Below are 20882 nucleotides of genomic sequence, written 5' to 3'. Positions count from 1 at the left end.
GGTCAGCGGCAGCACTCAGGTAGACTGGTCATAAAGGGATGGACACGGTCAGCGGCAGCACTCAGGTAGGCTGCGGTCATAAAGGGATGGACATGGTCAGCAGCAGCACTCAGGTAGGCTGCGGTCATAATGTGATGGACACGGTCAGCGGCAGCACTCAGGTAGACTGGTCATAAAGGGATGGACACGGTCAGCGGCAGCACTCAGGTAGACTGGTCATAAAGGGATGGACACGGTCAGCGGCAGCACTCAGGTAGACTGTGGTCATAAAGAGATTGACACGGTCAGTGGCAGCACTCAGGTAGACTGTGGTCATAAAGAGATTGACACGGTCAGTGGCAGCACTCAGGTAGACTGGTCATAAAGGGATGGACACGGTCAGCGGCAGCACTCAGGTAGACTGTGGTCATAAAGAGATTGACACGGTCAGTGGCAGCACTCAGGTAGACTGTGGTCATAAAGAGATTGACACGGTCAGCAGCAGCACTCAGGTAGGCTGCGGTCATAATGTGATGGACACGGTCAGCGGCAGCACTCAGGTAGACTGGTCATAAAGGGATGGACACGGTCAGCGGCAGCACTCAGGTAGGCTGCGGTCATAAAGGGATGGACACGGTCAGCAGCAGAACTCAGGTAGGCTGCGGTCATAAAGGGATGGACACGGTCAGCGGCAGCACTAAGGTAGGCTGCGGTCATAAAGGGATTGACACGGTCAGCGGCAGCACTCAGGTAGACTGGTCATAAAGGGATGGACACGGTCAGCAGCAGCACTAAGGTACACTGGTCATAAAGTGATGGACATGGTCAGCAGCAGCACACAGGTAGGCTGCGGTCATAATGTGATGGACACGGTCAGCAGCAGCACTCAGGTAGGCTGCGGTCATAATGTGATGGACACGGTCAGCGGCAGCACTCAGGTAGACTGGTCATAAAGGGATGGACACGGTCAGCGGCAGCACTCAGGTAGGCTGCGGTCATAATGTGATGGACATGGTCAGCAGCAGCACTCAGGTAGGCTGTGGTCATAAAGGGATGGACATGGTCAGCAGCAGCACACAGGTAGGCTGCAGTCATAATGTGATGGACATGGTCAGCAGCAGCACTCAGGTAGGCTGCGGTCATAATGTGATGGACACGGTCAGCGGCAGCACTCAGGTAGACTGGTCATAAAGGGATGGACACGGTCAGCGGCAGCACTCAGGTAGACTGTGGTCATAAAGACATTGACACGGTCAGCGGCAGCACTCAGGTAGACTGTGGTCATAAAGGGATGGACACGGTCAGCAGCAGCACTCAGGTAGGCTGCGGTCATAAAGGGATGGACACGGTCAGCAGCAGAACTCAGGTAGGCTGCGGTCATAAAGGGATGGACACGGTCAGCGGCAGCACTCAGGTAGACTGGTCATAAAGGGATGGACACGGTCAGCGGCAGCACTCAGGTAGACTGTGGTCATAAAGAGATGGATAAGGTCAGCAGCAGAACTCAGGTAGGCTGCGGTCATAAAGGGATGGACTCGGTCAGCGGCAGCACTCAGGTAGGCTGCGGTCATAAAGGGATGGACACGGTCAGCGGCAGCACTCAGGTAGGCTGCGGTCATAAAGGGATGGACACGGTCAGCAGCAGAACTCAGGTAGGCTGCGGTCATAAAGGGATGGACACGGTCAGCGGCAGCACTCAGGTAGGCTGCGGTCATAATGTGATGGACACGGTCAGCGGCAGCACTCAGGTAGGCTGCGGTCATAATGTGATGGACACGGTCAGCGGCAGCACTCAGGTAGACTGGTCATAAAGGGATGGACACGGTCAGCGGCAGCACTCAGGTAGGCTGCGGTCATAATGTGATGGACATGGTCAGCAGCAGCACTCAGGTAGGCTGCGGTCATAATGTGATGGACACGGTCAGCGGCAGCACTCAGGTAGACTGGTCATAAAGGGATGGACACGGTCAGCGGCAGCACTCAGGTAGGCTGCGGTCATAAAGGGATGGACATGGTCAGCAGCAGCACTCGGGTAGGCTGCGGTCATAATGTGAAGGACACGGTCAGCGGCAGCACTCAGGTAGACTGGTCATAAAGGGATGGACACGGTCAGCGGCAGCACTCAGGTAGACTGGTCATAAAGGGATGGACACGGTCAGTGGCAGCACTCAGGTAGGCTGCGGTCATAATGGGATGGACATGGTCAGCAGCAGCACTCAGGTAGGCTGCGGTCATGATGTGATGGACACGGTCAGCGGCAGCACTCAGGTAGACTGGTAATAAAGGGATGGACATGGTCAGCAGCAGCACTCAGGTAGGCTGCGGTCATAATGTGATGGACACGATCAGCGGCAGCACTCAGGTAGACTGGTCATAAAGGGATGGACACGGTCAGCGGCAGCACTCAGGTAGACTGGTCATAAAGAGATTGACACGGTCAGTGGCAGCACTCAGGTAGGCTGCGGTGATAATGGGATGGACATGGTCAGCAGCAGCACTCAGGTAGGCTGCGGTCATAATGTGATGGACACGGTCAGCGGCAGCACTCAGGTAGACTGGTAATAAAGGGATGGACACGGTCAGCGGCAGCACTCAGGTAGACTGTGGTCATAAAGAGATTGACACGGTCAGTGGCAGCACTCAGGTAGACTGTGGTCATAAAGAGATTGACACGGTCAGCGGCAGCACTCAGGTAGGCTGCGGTCATAATGTGATGGACACGGTCAGCGGCAGCACTCAGGTAGACTGGTCATAAAGGGATGGACACGGTCAGCGGCAGCACTCAGGTAGGCTGCGGTCATAAAGGGATGGACACGGTCAGCGGCAGCACTCAGGTAGGCTGCGGTCATAAAGGGATGGACACGGTCAGCGGCAGCACTAAGGTAGACTGGTCATAAAGGGATGGACACGGTCAGCAGCAGAACTCAGGTAGGCTGCGGTCATAAAGGGATGAACACGGTCAGCGGCAGCACTCAGGTAGGCAGCGGTCATAAAGGGATGGACACGGTCAGCGGCAGCACTCAGGTAGGCTGCGGTCATAAAGGGATGGACACGGTCAGCGGCAGCACTCAGGTAGGCTGCGGTCATAAAGGGATGGACACGGTCAGCGGCAGCACTCAGGTAGACTGGTCATAAAGGGATGGACACGGTCAGCGGCAGCACTAAGGTAGACTGCGGTCATAAAGGGATGGACACGGTCAGCGGCAGCACTAAGGTAGACTGGTCATAAAGGGATGGACACGGTCAGCGGCAGCACTCATGTAAGCTGTGGTCATAAAGGGATGGACACGGTCAGCGGCAGCACTAAGGTAGGCTGCGGTCATAAAGGGATGGACACGGTCAGCGGCAGCACTCAGGTAGACTGCGGTCATAAAGGGATGGACACGGTCAGCGGCAGCACTAAGGTAGACTGGTCATAAAGGGATGGACACGGTCAGCGGCAGCACTCAGGTAGGCTGTGGTCATAAAGGGATGGACACGGTCAGCGGCAGCACTCAGGTAGACTGTGGTCATAAAGGGATGGACACGGTCAGCGGCAGAACTCAGGTAGGCTGCGGTCATAAAGGGATGGACACGGTCAGCGGCAGAACTCAGGTAGACTGTGGTCATAAAGGGATGGACATGGTCAGCGGCAGCACTCAGGTAGGCTGCGGTCATAATGTGATGGACATGGTCAGCAGCAGCACTCAGGTAGGCTGCGGTCATAATGTGATGGACACGGTCAGCGGCAGCACTCAGGTAGACTGTGGTCATAAAGAGATTGACACGGTCAGCGGCAGCACTCAGGTAGACTGTGGTCATAAAGGGATGGACACGGTCAGCGGCAGAACTCAGGTAGACTGTGGTCATAAAGGGATGGACATGGTCAGCAGCAGCACTCAGGTAGGCTGCGGTCATAATGTGATGGACACGGTCAGCGGCAGCACTCAGGTAGACTGGTCATAAAGGGATGGACACGGTCAGCGGCAGCACTCAGGTAGACTGTGGTCATAAAGAGATGGATACGGTCAGCAGCAGATCTCAGGTAGGCTGCGGTCATAAAGGGATGGACACGGTCAGCGGCAGCACTCAGGTAGGCTGCGGTCATAAAGGGATGGACACGGTCAGCGGCAGCACTCAGGTAGGCTGCGGTCATAAAGGGATGGACACGGTCAGCGGCAGCACTCAGGTAGACTGCTCATAAAGGGATGGACACGGTCAGCGGCTGCACTACGGTAGACTGGTCATAAAGGGATGGACACGGTCAGCGGCAGCACTCAGGTAGACTGCGGTCATAAAGGGATGGACACGGTCAGCGGCAGCACTCAGGTAGACTGGTCATAAAGGGATGGACACGGTCAGCGGCAGCACTCAGGTAGGCTGCGGTCATAAAGGGATGGACATGGTCAGCAGCAGCACTCAGGTAGGCTGCGGTCATAAAGGGATGGACACGGTCAGCGGCAGCACTCAGGTAGACTGGTCATAAAGGGATGGACACGGTCTGCGGCAGCACTCAGGTAGACTGGTCATAAAGGGATGGACACGGTCAGCGGCAGCACTCAGGTAGGCTGCGGTCATAATGTGATGGACATGGTCAGCAGCAGCACTCAGGTAGGCTGCGGTCATAAAGGGATGGACACGGTCAGCGGCAGCACTAAGGTAGACTGGTCATAAAGGGATGGACACGGTCAGCGGCAGCACTCAGGTAGGCTGCGGTCATAAAGGGATGGACATGGTCAGCGGCAGCACTCAGGTAGGCTGCGGTCATAAAGGGATGGACACGGTCAGAGGCAGCACTCAGGTAGACTGCTCATAAAGGGATGGACACGGTCAGCGGCTGCACTACGGTAGACTGGTCATAAAGGGATGGACACGGTCAGCGGCAGCACTCAGGTAGACTGCGGTCATAAAGGGATGGACACAGTCAGCGGCAGCACTAAGGTAGACTGGTCATAAAGGGATGGCCACGGTCAGCGGCAGCACTCAGGTAGACTGGCCATAAAGGGATGGACACGGTCAGCGGCAGCACTCAGGTAGACTGTGGTCATAAAGAGATGGATACGGTCAGCAGCAGATCTCAGGTAGGCTGCGGTCATAAAGGGATGGACACGGTCAGCGGCAGCACTCAGGTAGGCTGCGGTCATAAAGGGATGGACACGGTCAGCGGCAGCACTCAGGTAGGCTGCGGTCATAAAGGGATGGAGACGGTCAGCGGCAGCACTCAGGTAGACTGCTCATAAAGGGATGGACACGGTCAGCGGCTGCACTACGGTAGACTGGTCATAAAGGGATGGACACGGTCAGCGGCAGCACTCAGGTAGGCTGCGGTCATAAAGGGATGGAGACGGTCAGCGGCAGCACTCAGGTAGACTGCTCATAAAGGGATGGACACGGTCAGCGGCAGCACTCAGGTAGACTGGTCATAAAGAGATTGACACGGTCAGTGGCAGCACTCAGGTAGGCTGCGGTGATAATGGGATGGACATGGTCAGCAGCAGCACTCAGGTAGGCTGCGGTCATAATGTGATGGACACGGTCAGCGGCAGCACTCAGGTAGACTGGTAATAAAGGGATGGACACGGTCAGCGGCAGCACTCAGGTAGACTGTGGTCATAAAGAGATTGACACGGTCAGTGGCAGCACTCAGGTAGACTGTGGTCATAAAGAGATTGACACGGTCAGCGGCAGCACTCAGGTAGGCTGCGGTCATAATGTGATGGACACGGTCAGCGGCAGCACTCAGGTAGACTGGTCATAAAGGGATGGACACGGTCAGCGGCAGCACTCAGGTAGGCTGCGGTCATAAAGGGATGGACACGGTCAGCGGCAGCACTCAGGTAGGCTGCGGTCATAAAGGGATGGACACGGTCAGCGGCAGCACTAAGGTAGACTGGTCATAAAGGGATGGACACGGTCAGCAGCAGAACTCAGGTAGGCTGCGGTCATAAAGGGATGAACACGGTCAGCGGCAGCACTCAGGTAGGCAGCGGTCATAAAGGGATGGACACGGTCAGCGGCAGCACTCAGGTAGGCTGCGGTCATAAAGGGATGGACACGGTCAGCGGCAGCACTCAGGTAGGCTGCGGTCATAAAGGGATGGACACGGTCAGCGGCAGCACTCAGGTAGACTGGTCATAAAGGGATGGACACGGTCAGCGGCAGCACTCAGGTAGACTGCGGTCATAAAGGGATGGACACGGTCAGCGGCAGCACTAAGGTAGACTGGTCATAAAGGGATGGACACGGTCAGCGGCAGCACTCATGTAAGCTGTGGTCATAAAGGGATGGACACGGTCAGCGGCAGCACTAAGGTAGGCTGCGGTCATAAAGGGATGGACACGGTCAGCGGCAGCACTCAGGTAGACTGCGGTCATAAAGGGATGGACACGGTCAGCGGCAGCACTAAGGTAGACTGGTCATAAAGGGATGGACACGGTCAGCGGCAGCACTCAGGTAGGCTGTGGTCATAAAGGGATGGACACGGTCAGCGGCAGCACTCAGGTAGACTGTGGTCATAAAGGGATGGACACGGTCAGCAGCAGAACTCAGGTAGGCTGCGGTCATAAAGGGATGGACACGGTCAGCGGCAGAACTCAGGTAGACTGTGGTCATAAAGGGATGGACATGGTCAGCGGCAGCACTCAGGTAGGCTGCGGTCATAATGTGATGGACATGGTCAGCAGCAGCACTCAGGTAGGCTGCGGTCATAATGTGATGGACACGGTCAGCGGCAGCACTCAGGTAGGCTGCGGTCATAATGTGATGGACACGGTCAGCGGCAGCACTCAGGTAGACTGGTCATAAAGGGATGGACACGGTCAGCGGCAGCACTCAGGTAGACTGTGGTCATAAAGAGATGGATACGGTCAGCAGCAGATCTCAGGTAGGCTGCGGTCATAAAGGGATGGACACGGTCAGCGGCAGCACTCAGGTAGGCTGCGGTCATAAAGGGATGGACACGGTCAGCGGCAGCACTCAGGTAGACTGGTCATAAAGGAATGGACACGGTCAGCGGCAGCACTCAGGTAGACTGCGGTCATAAAGGGATGGACACGGTCAGCGGCAGCACTAAGGTAGACTGGTCATAAAGGGATGGACACGGTCAGCGGCAGCACTCAGGTAGGCTGTGGTCATAAAGGGATGGACACGGTCAGCGGCAGCACTCAGGTAGACTGGTCATAAAGGGATGGACACGGTCAGCGGCAGCACTCAGGTAGGCTGCGGTCATAAAGGGATGGACATGGTCAGCGGCAGCACTAAGGTAGGCTGTGGTCATAAAGGGATGGACACGGTCAGCGGCAGCACTCAGGTAGACTGGTCATAAAGGGATGGACATGGTCAGCAGCAGAACTCAGGTAGGCTGCGGTCATAAAGGGATGGACATGGTCAGCGGCAGAACTCAGGTAGGCTGTGGTCATAAAGGGATGGACACGGTCAGCGGCAGAACTCAGGTAGGCTGCGGTCATAAAGGGATGGACATGGTCAGCGGCAGCACTCAGGTAGACTCGTGGGGTGACGTAGGGTAGGCCCTCCCGCTGGCTGCAGCCAGGTATACTTGGCAACACGTGGCATAAGCATCTTTGATACCAATTGGCCAAAACCCCCTCGACCAATCAGAACAACGGATACGCCCACAGTCTAATGCCAAGGTATTTTAGACAGATTTCACAATAAAAGTGAACTTTAAATTTTGATGAACTTGCAAATTCTTCGTGGAAAAGGTAATGTGAAGATGGGATAAGATCAGGCATCATTATGTTAAACATTTCTAATAAGTGAATCAGGGATTCACTGGTTAAAATATGTCGTAACAGACTGGACATCAATATACTGTATTTTCTCCTTTTGAAAGAGGTACACCAGGATACAGCGGCTTGTAAGCTATACTTTCACTGTCCTGGAGAGAGTGAGAGAGAGAGAGAGAGAGAGAGAGAGAGAGACAGAGATGTAAACATCTAAGCAGCAGCAGAATAAAATAGAAATATAATTTCAGAATGTTTTACTTATGCAAATGTCATTTTCGAGAAATGTTTGGCTCACATTATCACCAAATTGATGACAATATCACCATTTACTACAAAACTTTGAACTCAATAATTAACAAAATAATATATAAGAAATAAATTGAGAAACTAAATTTCCTGTTATAGACAATTTATCTTAAAATAGTTTGATGTTCAGAATGCTCCTCACTCCACTTCACGCAACTTTAAAACACGTAAGGACCATGTTAGGCCAAAAGCTGAACAATGTTTGTGGGCAACACTCTTGATTTCCCCAGGAGATCTCGACATAGCATATACACTCACCTAAAGGATTATTAGGAACACCTGTTCAATTTCTCATTAATGCAATTATCTAATCACAGGGCTCTAGAGTGCGACCTAATTTCTCAATGGTGTGACTAAAAAAAATCAAAGGTTGCACCGGTGCGACCAGCCATTCGAGGGGGAAAAAAAACGAAACTCTGTGACTCTTAAAGTCTCCCTGTTGTTCAACAACAGACACACATTAGGCCCATATCGTGGTCTAAACCAATCAGAGATAGTGAAGGGCGGATCCCGCCCCCCCTCTGATTGGCCGTGGGCCAGATATTCCAGTACGTGTGTGTACGTTTGAAAATGCATGTGATGTAGTCAGACAGAGAGAGGTGAGTAGCCCATCAGGTAAACAGTGGATGTAGCCGCGGATTATGAGAGAAGATGAAAAGAACGATTGACAGCTTTTTCGTTAAGAATGTTAAGTTAGGGCCTGATCCGTCCGAAAATCATAACCAATGCTCTGACACGGAGCCATCAACCTCCCAAGTTATAGCAAGCCCTGGTCCGGAGACGGCATTAGATAATGAGCCACATACGACCGAGTCCGAGCCCACTGAAATTAAAAGGGGTAAAGTGTATACATTTCGAAAAGAGTGGCTTGACCAGTTTCCCTGGCTAAGATACAGTAAAGCCGATAATATAATGCACTGTATTTACTGTAAAGAGTGTGGGAAGACCATGGCCGGCAGTAGTGCATTTGTGACTGGTTCTAATACATTTAGAATTGAAACGCTGAAAAAGCACAATGCATCTATAAAACACATTACATGCCGCGATAAATGCACTGCTCAAGTGTCCCCTCTCCCCGCTGCCTTTCAGCGGCAGGCAGCAGCAAACAGATCATCAGACGAGGCCGAGATGATAATTAAGTTTAACGTTGCCTACAATATTGCAAAAGAAGAACTTCCCTTCACTAAATTCAAGTCCGAAATAATTCTTATGAAGAAAAATGGCTTGAACGTAAACCTGACGTACAGCAATGATGTCGCGTGCGCCCAATTTATAGGAGTCGTCGCAGATACATTGAAAAAAAAGACGTCTGTGCAAATTGCGAACAGTGCGTACATGGCATTCCTGATCGACGGAGACACAGATATCGCCACAAAGGAATGCGTCATTGTGTATGGTCGTATCTTGAGGAGAGGAAGACCGGTGAATATACTTACTTATTGGACACATTGAGGTCGAGCATGCTCATGCCCAAGGTAAGCCATGTCATGTCATGGAGCCTATGTCAATAATATGCCTACCGTCTCGTTACTGCATTAACCATAATATTCTTATACTTAAAAATGAAAAAATAAAAATAAATAAATAGACTGCATTATAAACTCTTGATCTGGGTAGTAAATGGTATTATCGTTTTTATTTGTTTAATTAGGAATTTATGCTGCCTCAAAGAAAGCATTTGCTGCTCTTGGGGACCAGTGCAGTAACTGGCTGGAGAAAATCATTGCTCTGGGTGCTGATGGTGCTGCTGTTAATTTGGGCAGCAAAGGGGGTGTCATAGCACTTCTGCAGCAAGAGGCAGGTGACCATATTGTGCCTTTCCACTGTATGCCTCACAGGTAAGACTAGAAGATAAGGTATGACTGACACCCTAAAGTCACTGTGAGTTTTTTTCATTTAAATGTAGATGTATCTAAATTTAAAATTTGACTATCTTTTCAGATTGGAATTGGCAATGTTGTCAGTGCAGAGGGACAATCCAATGATGGGGCAATTGTACGACCTTCTACATTTAATTTGGAAGACCTACCATTTCAGCCCAAAATCAATGAGAGAGCTCAGGGTCGTTGGGGCTGACTTGGGGGTAAATGTGCTGATGCCCAGTGGGGTGAAGGGGACAAGGTGGCTCCCACATGTTTCAAGGGCCCTGGAGACCTTTCTTAAACCAGGACAGTTCACTGCTGTGTACTACCATGTGGACCATTTGGCAGGCTCCTCTGCCAATGCAGACATTGCAGGCTGAGCTACAAAGGCCAGTGCATTCTTTCAGAATATTCCTTTCATTTTATTTTTTTTTAGGAATTTAGTTCATCAGTGTTCTATGTGGCTATTTTTTACTGTTGTATGATACAGGTTAAGAAATCAATGGAAGATGCCACTTTTGTGGCCTTTTGCCATTTTATTGCAGACGTGTTCAGTGGCATTAGTAAGTTTAGCCTCCTACTTCAGAGGAATGAGATCATCCTACCTCAGGTAAGGGAGATGAATGTGGGATGTGTAAATTTGAATTGTGTTTGTGGTCATCTTCAGCTGTTTTAATAATACTGCACTGTTATATCTAAACAGGCAGTTTGCGGCCTTGAAAAACTGCTGGTGACCACAGAGGCAATGGTTGTGAGACCCAAGCCTAATGGACAACTGTCAGAGTTCCTGGCTGACATGAGGCTGCAGAGAAGGCAACAGCAGGATGAGGGTGAAATGGCAATCTACAAATTCCAGGTATATGTATGGTTTTGTCTCCTAGAACAGTCCATTTTTACAAATATTTCTAATATCTAACTCACAATCTCTATTTATGGTTTATGCAACACACAGACAATAACACTCAAAGGAGAGGCATCAAAGCTGGCAGGAGTAATGGATGCAACAATCAAATCCACTGTAAAACATCTGAAAGCAAGATTCAGTAGCCTCCTAGGCAAGTGTAGTCACCTGTCTTATAAACACATGTAGATAAGAAATATTGTTACTCATTTACTAAAATGTATTTGTTCTTACAACAGGGGAGAGTGCTTCTGAGTCTGACACAACTAAGGCTGTCAAATGCTTCAAAATTTTCAATCATGATAGCTGGCCAGAGAACCAAGAGGACTTAGTGGACCATGGTGCTGATGACCTTGCATTTCTATTGGATCACTTCTCCACAGTCCTGAGAAGGTAGCTGGTGGATTACTACAATATTATGTGTGCTGTTGGTAGATATTTTGTTCATGTGAACACTGATTAGCTGTGTAATCATCATTTTCAGAAATGGTGTAACCACTGAGCATGCAAAAGAAGTTTGTAGGCTTGAAGCTGTTAATTGCCAGGATGTTCAAAGACAAGACCTACCTCAGCCTTTGGGAGCTCATGTTGACCAGAGAGCCCTACTGTTCAGAGTACAAGGTCAGTTTTTGTTAATGTTCTTGTAAGATTGTGTCAGTTTTGCTATCGTACACACATTGCTTAAATAAATTCTTGAATGTATTTTTTTTTCTCAGAACATCCTGCACCTTGTACATATTATGCTGGTCCTCCCTGTCTCAGCTGCAGTTTGTGAGAGAGGGTTCTCTGCACAGAAGAGGATCAAATCAGACACTAGAGCATCCCTTCATTCAGACACAGTGGAAGATCTGATAAGAATCAGTGTAGAGGGGCCAAGTCTGGAAGATTTTGATGCTAGAGAGAGTGTGGCCAGCTGGTTTAGTCAAGGCCAAAGATCAAGAAGGCCAAACTACAGGAGTTGGCCATCCGAGGGGCATGTGACTGCAATGGAGGATAGTCCATAAGACATTGAGCCATGAGATGTTCAGTTTGAAGCCCTTAAAACACTTAATTTAGATTTTCTTTTTAGGTAATTTATCTTGAGATTTTTTAAGTTTAAATTTCAGCTCAGTAAAGCACTTTAAGCACCAACACTTTTTCAGTAAGTTACCTTTCTTGTAGAATTGTGCTTGCCTTCAAATAAAGAACTTTATATTGACCAGATTGTTAGTTAATCATTTACAAGTCAATATTGCCTATATGGACAGCGATTAAAAAACAAACAAACAAATAAATAAATAAATAAAGTGAACTTGTAAAACTGCGGTGTTAAATGTGATGCGGTTGAAAATTTGGGTGCACCTAACTTTTGTGCTGGTGCACCTAAGAAAAAAAGTTAGGCGCACCAGTGCAACCAGTGCAAAAAGTTAGTCTAGAGCCCTGAATCAACCAATCACATGGCAGTTGCTTCAATGCATTTAGGGGTGTGGTCCTGGTCAAGACAATCTCCTGAACTCCAAACTGAATGTCAGAATGGGAAAGAAAGGTGATTTAAGCAATTTTGAGCGTGGCATGGTTGTTGGTGCCAGACGGGCCGGTCTGAGTATTTCACAATCTGCTCAGTTACTGGGATTTTCACGCACAACCATTTCTAGGGTTTACAAAGAATGGTGTGCAAAGGGAAAAACATCCAGTATGCGGCAGTCCTGTGGGCGAAAATGCCTTGTTGATGCTAGAGGTCAGAGGAGAATGGTCCGACTGATTCAAGCTGATAGAAGAGCAACTTTGGCTGAAATAACCACTCGTTACAACCGAGGTATCCAGCAAAGCACTTGTGAAGCCACAACACGCACAACCTTGAGGCGGATGGGCTACAACAGCAGAAGACCCCACCGGGTACCACTCATCTCCACTACAAATAGGAAAAAGAGGCTACAATTTGCACGAGCTCACCAAAATTGGACAGTTTTGGACAACAAAATGTTGCCTGGTCTGATGAGTCTCGATTTCTGTTGAGACATTCAAATGGTAGAGTCAGAATTTGGCGTAAACAGAATGAGAACATGGATCCATCATGCCTTGTTACCACTGTGCAGGCTGGTGGTGGTGGTGTAATGGTGTGGGGGATGTTTTCTTGGCACACTTTAGGCCCCTTAGTGCCAATTGGGCATCGTTTAAATGCCACGGCCTACCTGAGCATTGTTTCTGACCATGTCCATCCCTTTATGACCACCATGTACCCATCCTCTGATGGCTACTTCCAGCAGGATAATGCACCATGTCACAAAGCTCGAATCATTTCAAATTGGTTTCTTGAACATGACAATGAGTTCACTGTACTACAATGGCCCCAACAGTCACCAGATCTCAACCCAATAGAGCATCTTCGGGATGTGGTGGAACGGGAGCTTCGTGCCCTGGATGTGCATCCCACAAATCTCCATCAACTGCAAGATGCTATCCTATCAATATGGGCCAACATTTCTAAAGAATGCTTTCAGCACCTTGTTGAATCAATGCCACGTAGAATAAGGCAGTTCTGAAGGCGAAAGGGGGTCAAACACCATATTAGTATGGTGTTCCTAATAATCCTTTAGGTGAGTGTATGTGTGTATGTGCACAATGAATGAATGGAATAAGCTGCTACAGTTACATTGAACCATGTGCTTGTGCTCATGTGCACAAGCACACACACACACGCCGATGGGCTTTAGAGTTTAACTTTAGGTCTGTGAAAGCAGACATAATTATTTCTGTCAGGACCTCGATGTGTATCCAACTAAAACACACCAACTCAGGCGTTCACGCAACTTATCGCGAAAAACCAGACAGAAATAGACTTGAAAATTTTAAAGAAAAGACATTAGCGGTTTTTGTTAATGTTTAAAGGTATAAAAAAAAAACCTTTGCTGCCTTTCTTAAATGGCTAGAAAACATTGCCTCAACACTATTAAACACGGAATCCGCTGTTTGTAAACGGTCCGCATTTTACCCTCACCCCTAAAATAGTTGTGCTTGTTTCACATTTTCTCTTGTTTCGCTTGGGTATGCCTCTACTTAAATATTGTGTCTCTAGTTAAAAGTTTGGGACCTGTGTCACATTCACATAGGCTTTCACATAATGTTTAATTTATTATTCACATTGGTAGAAAAGTGCTTCAATACCTTAAAAAAAGGTCATGGTTTATTTGAAATAACTGTGCACTCCGTTTGTTGCTGCCATATTTTGAAATGGGTTGTCTAACGAATCCTTATTCTTTGTTTGATGCCCCGGTTTCGGGTAAACATCCGCGACGGTTTATGACTACACCATATGGCCAAAGTGGCCTGCGAACGGACGATCACCCTGATAACAAAATACAACTAAATACATCTTTCTGTCAGGATGTGGGGGGGGGAGGTCTATGACATTCGGGCTAAATGGGGGCAATAGCTTGGGGAGCCAGTCTATCTCAAAGCCTGTGGCCTGTTTGATTCTACCCCATGTTTCCTCCGTGCATGTCCGCTGTGATATGCTTAACAGACACGTTTGATGGCATTATTCTAACATAGCATGTTGCTAAATACCGCTCACTAGTTCCTACAGCTATTAAATGTATTTAAATGAAATCGGGGCATCTTGTTTAGAATAAAACTAAGAAAATACAGGTAGATAGATCTTTCGCGTTTGTTGCTGCCGCCGCCATTTTGAAATGCGCGTCTGCGTCAGTGCGCATGCGCAAGCTTCGCATCCCATAAGGCAGTTATTTGGCCCGCATTGTTCAAACGGGTGGCACGGGGCGACGGGGTGTTTTTTGGCTCTGTCTGAATTAAACGGATTTGCATCCAAGACTGCGGTGGATTGAATACAAAGTTTTCTGATCCTGGAATTGGAAGTAGAAGTGAAAGTTGGTAGTGAGTCGATTGGGGAGTGGTGTGGGAGGCATCGGCCGACGGCCTGTATGGGTCCGGTAGCGGTGTTTCCCCGCAGCTTCTGCGTCGGCCACGTTATATCAACTTAAGCAAAATGGCAGGGACGAGAACGGATGGTATGGACTGTAGTGCGCAAGAGGGGACTAGTAGTGATGTGGGGAGAGAAAGTGATTGGGAAGAAGTAAGTAGAGGGCAGTCAGTACGGCAGGGTACAAGTCGTAAGAGAAAGAAAAAAGGTGAGGCTAGTGCACCTGGAACGGAAAGTGACGGTAGGGATGGTGACGGAGTGTCTAGTGAAAAGATTGTTTAATGTAGTGGTACGATTTGAAGGAGAGGGAGGAGTTAAGAGGATGGACCCACTTAAGTTAACGAAAGTAATAAGAGGACAAGTAGGAGAAGTAACATATGCAAGAATTTTGGGAGATGGAAATTTACTTGTAGGTTGTAGTAGTGTGGAGCAGATGGAAAAGGCAATGAAGATGAGTAGTATGGGAAAAATTAAAATAGTTACAGTAGTAAGAGTGGGGGAAAGAAGCATGGGTGGCAGTAAGGGGGTAATATATGGAATTCCTCTTACTGTAAATATAAAAGGGCTAATTGAGGACTTGAAGGTGCAGAATAAGTCAGTGAAAAGCGCTGTAAGATTGACAAGGGGAGTTGACAAAGTTGACACAGAATCGGTTTTGGTTGTGTTTGAGTCAAAGGAAGTGCCGAAAGAGGTATATTATGGATTTCTGAGATATAGTGTGAGGGAATATACGCCTAAGCCAATGAGATGCTATAACTGCCAAAAATTTGGACATGTGGCTAAGGTTTGCAAAGGACAAAGAAGATGTGCCAGGTGCAGTGGAGACCACGAGTATGGGAAATGTGGGGCAGAAGTGCAGCCAAAGTGTTGTAGCTGTGGAGGGAATCACAGTGTTGCATTTTGGGGATGTGAAATGATGAAAAAGCAAGTGAAAATACAGCAAGTGAGAGTAAAGGAAAACCTTTCTTATTCTGAGGCTGTTGAACGGACGGGGATGGAAAATAAGAGGGGTGAAAGGGATGGTATGGAGAGAGCGACAAGAGAAGTCCGACAAGAACGTAAAAATCTGTGGGAGGAGAAGAAGAAACTGGTGACATTTATAGCAGGAGTAATAAATGCTACAGCTGAAAGCAGATCTAAAACAGGAAGAATCCAGATTATAGTAAAAGCAGCGATAAATCATCTAGGTATGGTAGGTTTGAAATGGGAAGAGGTAAGGGATGAACTAAGTGTGCAGGCTAGTCAAGAGGTAACATGTGTGGGTTAATTACTGTATTAATGTTGCTCCTTCACTGGAATGCAAGGAGCCTGATTGCCAATGGGCAAGAATTCAAACAGTCCATTGCTAATTGGAAAGTCAAACCAGACGTTATGTGTATACAGGAATCCTGGCTAAAACCACATTTGGATTTTGTTATGTATGGATATGTAGCGATTAGACAGGATAGGGTAAGAGGTGGTGGAGGGGGATGTGTTACTTTTGTGAAACAAGGGGTACCGCACAGGGTGGTAGGTGTAGGGAGTGAATATGAATATGTAGCAGTGGAAGTATGGGGTGGGGGGAAGAAATTTGTAATTATAAATTTTTATAATCCATGTAGAAGACTACAAGTAAATCACCTTGAGGAGGTAGAGGAACAAGGTAGTAGTAATGTTATATGGTGTGGGGACTTCAATGCACATAATACATTGTGGGGAAGTGACAAAGTGGATATTAATGGGCAAGTGATAGAAGAGTTACTGGAGGAGAAAAATTTAGTGTGTTTAAATGATGGGACTAAAACAAGAATAGAGGTTAGGACTGGAAGGGTGTCTGTCCTGGATCTCACATTGGTGTCTAGCAATGTGGCAGCATTGTGTACTTGGAATGTGTATAAGGAAGGAACAATGGGAAGTGATCACTATCCAGTTTTGTGTAGCATCAATATAAATATGTCACAAGTTAATGAAGGAAGAGGAGGCAGATGGGTGTTTGAAAGAGCTAACTGGGATAAATTTCGGAAAGAAAGTGACAAATATTTAAATCAGGTTGTGTATGATGGTGATATAGAAATGTTTGAACATACTGTAAGGCAGGGTATAATATCAGCAGCGCTAGAATCTGTCCCAAAAAGTCAAGGTAAAGTAAAAAGAAGGGAAGTTCCATGGTGGAATGAAGAATGTAAAAAAGCAGTCCAAAACAGAAATAAAGCGTTTAAAGTAATGAAAAGATCACATAATTTCATGCATATGGTTCAGTATAAATGTGCTCAAGCAATAGTAAGGAAAACGGTAAGGCAAGCAAAAAGAATATGTTGGAGGACTTACTGCAGTTCAATTGGGAACACTACTCAAATAGGAGATGTGTGGACAATGATTAAGATGATGGGTGGAGAAAGGAGAGATTGGAGCTACCCGGTGTTGAGTGATGGGAATGAGGTTGCAGTGACAAATGAAGAAAAGGGTGAAATGCTGGTCAATGCGTTTGCTAAAGTTCACAGCACTAATAATTTATCTGAAGAAGGGAAGAGGGGTAGAGAGAAAACTAGTACTGAGAATCTGGACGCACTGCAAGTCATGGGAAGAGACGACGGTGACCAAAATTTACCATTTAGTCTGGAAGAGTTAAGCAAAGCACTGGCAAAAACTGGGCTGTCTGCACCGGGGAAAGATGAAATTTGCTATATAATGCTAAAGCATTTGAGTGATGAGGGGAAGAAGGTGTTACTGGGCCTCTTCAATAAAGTGTGGGAAGCAGGTAGAGTGCCGAACAGCTGGAAGGAAGCCATTATTATACCAGTAAGGAAACCTGGGAAAGATTCTAGTAAGCCATCAAATTATCAACCCATTGCCCTAACCTCTCATATCTGTAAACTAATGGAAAGAATGATAAATGAGAGACTAATGTATGTTATGGAAAAACAAGGAATGGTGACTGAGTGTCAAAGTGGATTTAGGAGAGGACGGGGTACTATGGATGCAGTGTTATGCTTGGAAGATGAGGTAAGGAAAGCTCAAGTGAATAAAGAGACAGTTGTAGCAGTCTTTTTTGATGTGGAAAAAGCATATGATATGCTATGGAGAGAGGGGTTGATGATTAAGTTATATACAATGGGAATTAGAGGAAGACTTTTTAATTGGGTTAGGGATTTTCTGAAAGACAGAACAATTCAGGTTAGGATAGGGAAAATACTGTCTAGTAAACAAGTGGCAGAGAATGGAACCCCTCAGGGGAGTGTAATAAGTCCCACATTATTTTCAATTATGATAAATGATATATATGGACATATACAAGAGGACATGGGGAGATCTTTGTTTGCGGATGATGGGGCACTCTGGAAAAGAGGAAGAAATGTGGAGTATATAGTTAAGAAACTGCAAGAAGGTATCCAGCAGGTTGAGAGGTGGGGAATAAAATGGAGTTTTAAATTCTCTGTTGAAAAATCTAAAGTAATGTTTTTTACTAGGAAGAAAGTTAATGAGGGGGTTACTTTAAAATTATATGGAAGTACTTTGGAGAAAGTTACTACATTTTGCTTTCTGGGTTTACATTTTGATCCATGGTTGACCTGGGGAGAACATATAAAGAAGGTGGAGAGTAAGTGCAAAAAAGTAATAAATACAATGAGGTGTTTAACAGGACGAGACTGGGGTGCAGACTATCAATCACTGAAATATATATATATGTAAGTTTAATAAGATCAAGAATAGACTATGGGAGCGTGGTGTACGGATCAGCAGCCAAATCTGTACTTACGAGGCTTGATAAAATACAGGCTAGAGCTCTAAGGTTATGCTTAGGTGCAGTTCAAACGTCTCCAGTATGTGCGCTTCAAGTGGAAGCGGGAGAACTGCCTTTACACATTCGACGTAAGCAACTGCTTGTAAATTATTGGGTTAATTTGAAGGGACATAGAGACAGTCACCCCACTAAGAGAGTGTTACGAACCAGTTGGGAAAAGGAAGGAGTACGAAAGAATAGTTTTGGGTGGGTAGGAGATGAGGCAGCTAGAGATTTGGGGGTGAGAGAAACAGAGTTCTGTCCTACTGTGATGTGGCCTGACTGTCCAGTGTGGAAAATAGAAACCATGGAAGTTGATTTTCAATTACGGCAAGTCAAATCAATAAGTAATAATATAGACCTAGTAGATGAATTTTATAGATATGTGGAACACAAGTATGGAGACCATATTCAGATTTACACAGACGGATCGAAAGATCCTGAGTCTGGAAGGACTGGATCTGCATTTGTTATAGGTCACCAGGGAAGTGAGGAAAGCAAACGAACATCGAATGAACTGAGTGTGTATACAGTCGAACTATATGCCATCATGATGGCTTTAGGATGGGTTGGAAAGGAAGAAAAAGTAAGTAAAATCTTGATTGGAAGTGATTCGTTGTCTGCACTGTACAGTCTCAGTTCAGGGATGTCCAATAGCCGTCAGGATCTGATGTATGCAATATTGCTGACATATATGAGAATAAAAGGAAAAGGTAAATAGGTTCAACTTATTTGGGTCCCAGCTCATATAGGTATTTTGGGTAACGAGAGGGTGGATAAGCTAGCCAAGCAAGCCACTAAGAAAGATGAAATTGAAGTATATGTAAAAATGTCAAAAACTGAAGGGAAAAGTATAGTTTGGAAAGAAGCTGTGAGAGAATGGCAACAGCAGTGGGATAGGGAATCTAAAGGGAGACATCTATATGGCCTTCAAAATAAAGTTGGAATGACAAGGAACTGGGGAGGGCCTAGAAGAGAGGAAACGGTGATGACAAGATTAAGAATTGGACACAGTAACCTGAATAGTTCGTTACATATTATAGGGAAGCATCCTACTGGTTTTTGTGAGGTGTGTAAGACACCTGAAACCATAAAACATGTGCTTATAAATTGCAGAAGATATGAAGCACAAAGGAGGGAAATGATGGGAGAATTAAGAAAAAGAGGATTGGGTGGAGCAGGGATAAAAGATGTATTGAAAAGTGGGATGATTGGGCAAGGCAAGAAAAAAAAGCCTTTGGAAGTTCCTAGCTACTACTGGTTTGCTGGGTAGAATATAAGGTGTGGAGGAACTGCTCTGGAAATGGAGGGGAGAAACTACGAAGGAGAATCGTCCAGAAGGTGGCGGTAGTGCAACACTGACGGATGCAAGCCGCCGTTAAACTCCAAAGAAGAAGAAGAAGAACGGGTGGCACGCGCCTGGCCCTGCTCCTTGGATAATGGCAGCCTAGATCACGCTAGGTTTGTGCTACACTGACGGGACCCAGAGCCACTATCGATGGATTTTCGCGTTTGGTGAAGTATTTTTTTCTCTCTTTGACATTGAAATAAAACTGTTAAACTGATTACGGCTTTTTCTCATTTTTTAAAACTTGGGCTAAAGTAGTTGTGCTTGTTTCACATTTTCTCTTGTTTCGCTTGGGTATGCCTCTACTTAAATATTGTGTCTCTAGTTAAAAGTTTGGCACGTGTGTCTCATTCACATAGGCTTTCACATATGCAAATTGCCACCCCTCTTCTGGGGTAATGCCGTACGCTCATTTTGACAACGAATTACCAGCGTTATTCGTTGATTTTTTTTTGGTCTAAAATGTTTACTTTATTATTCACATTGGTAGAAAAGTGCTTCAATACTTTAAAAAAACGTCATGGTTTATTTGAAATAACTGGGCACTCCGTTTGTTGCTGCCATATTTTGAAATGGGTTGTCCAAGGAATCCTTATTCTTCGTTTGATGCCCCGGTTTCGGGTAAACATCCGCGACGGTTTGACTACACCATATGGCCAAAGTGGCCTGCGAACGGACGATCACCCTGATAACAAAATACAACTAAATACATCTTTCTGTCAGGATGTGGGGGGGTCTATGACATTCGGGCTAAATGGGGGCAATAGCTTGGGAAGCCAGCCTATCTCAAAGCCTGTGGCCTGTTTGATTCTACCCCATGTTTCCTCGGTGCATGTCCGCTGTGATATGCTTAACAGACACGTTTGATGGCATTATTCTAACATAGCATGTTGCTAAATACCGCTCACTAGTTCCTACAGCTATTAAATGTATTTAAATGAAATCGGGGCATCTTGTTTAGAATAAAACTAAGAAAATACAGGTAGATAGATCTTTCGCGTTTGTTGCTGCCGCCGCCATTTTGAAATGCGCGTCTGCGTCAGTGCGCATGCGCAAGCTTCGCATCCCATAAGGCAGTTATTT

At 46.8% G+C, this 20882-nt stretch overlaps 1 long non-coding RNA gene across 1 annotated transcript; it reads left to right on the top strand.

Moving 5' to 3' along the window:
* Positions 1-9727: 9727 nt before the first annotated feature.
* Positions 9728-12183, top strand: LOC140578120 (uncharacterized). The gene is made up of 7 exons (XR_011982138.1): positions 9728-9847; positions 9951-10260; positions 10362-10481; positions 10575-10727; positions 10824-10926; positions 11012-11393; positions 11489-12183. It is a non-coding gene; the product is annotated as an uncharacterized lncRNA (long non-coding RNA).
* The last annotated feature ends 8699 nt before the right edge of the window (positions 12184-20882 follow it).

Source organism: Paramormyrops kingsleyae, chromosome 13 (assembly GCF_048594095.1).
Source record: "Paramormyrops kingsleyae isolate MSU_618 chromosome 13, PKINGS_0.4, whole genome shotgun sequence".
Lineage (NCBI taxonomy): Eukaryota > Metazoa > Chordata > Actinopteri > Osteoglossiformes > Mormyridae > Paramormyrops > Paramormyrops kingsleyae.
This window is presented reverse-complemented; position numbering and strand designations above follow the sequence as displayed.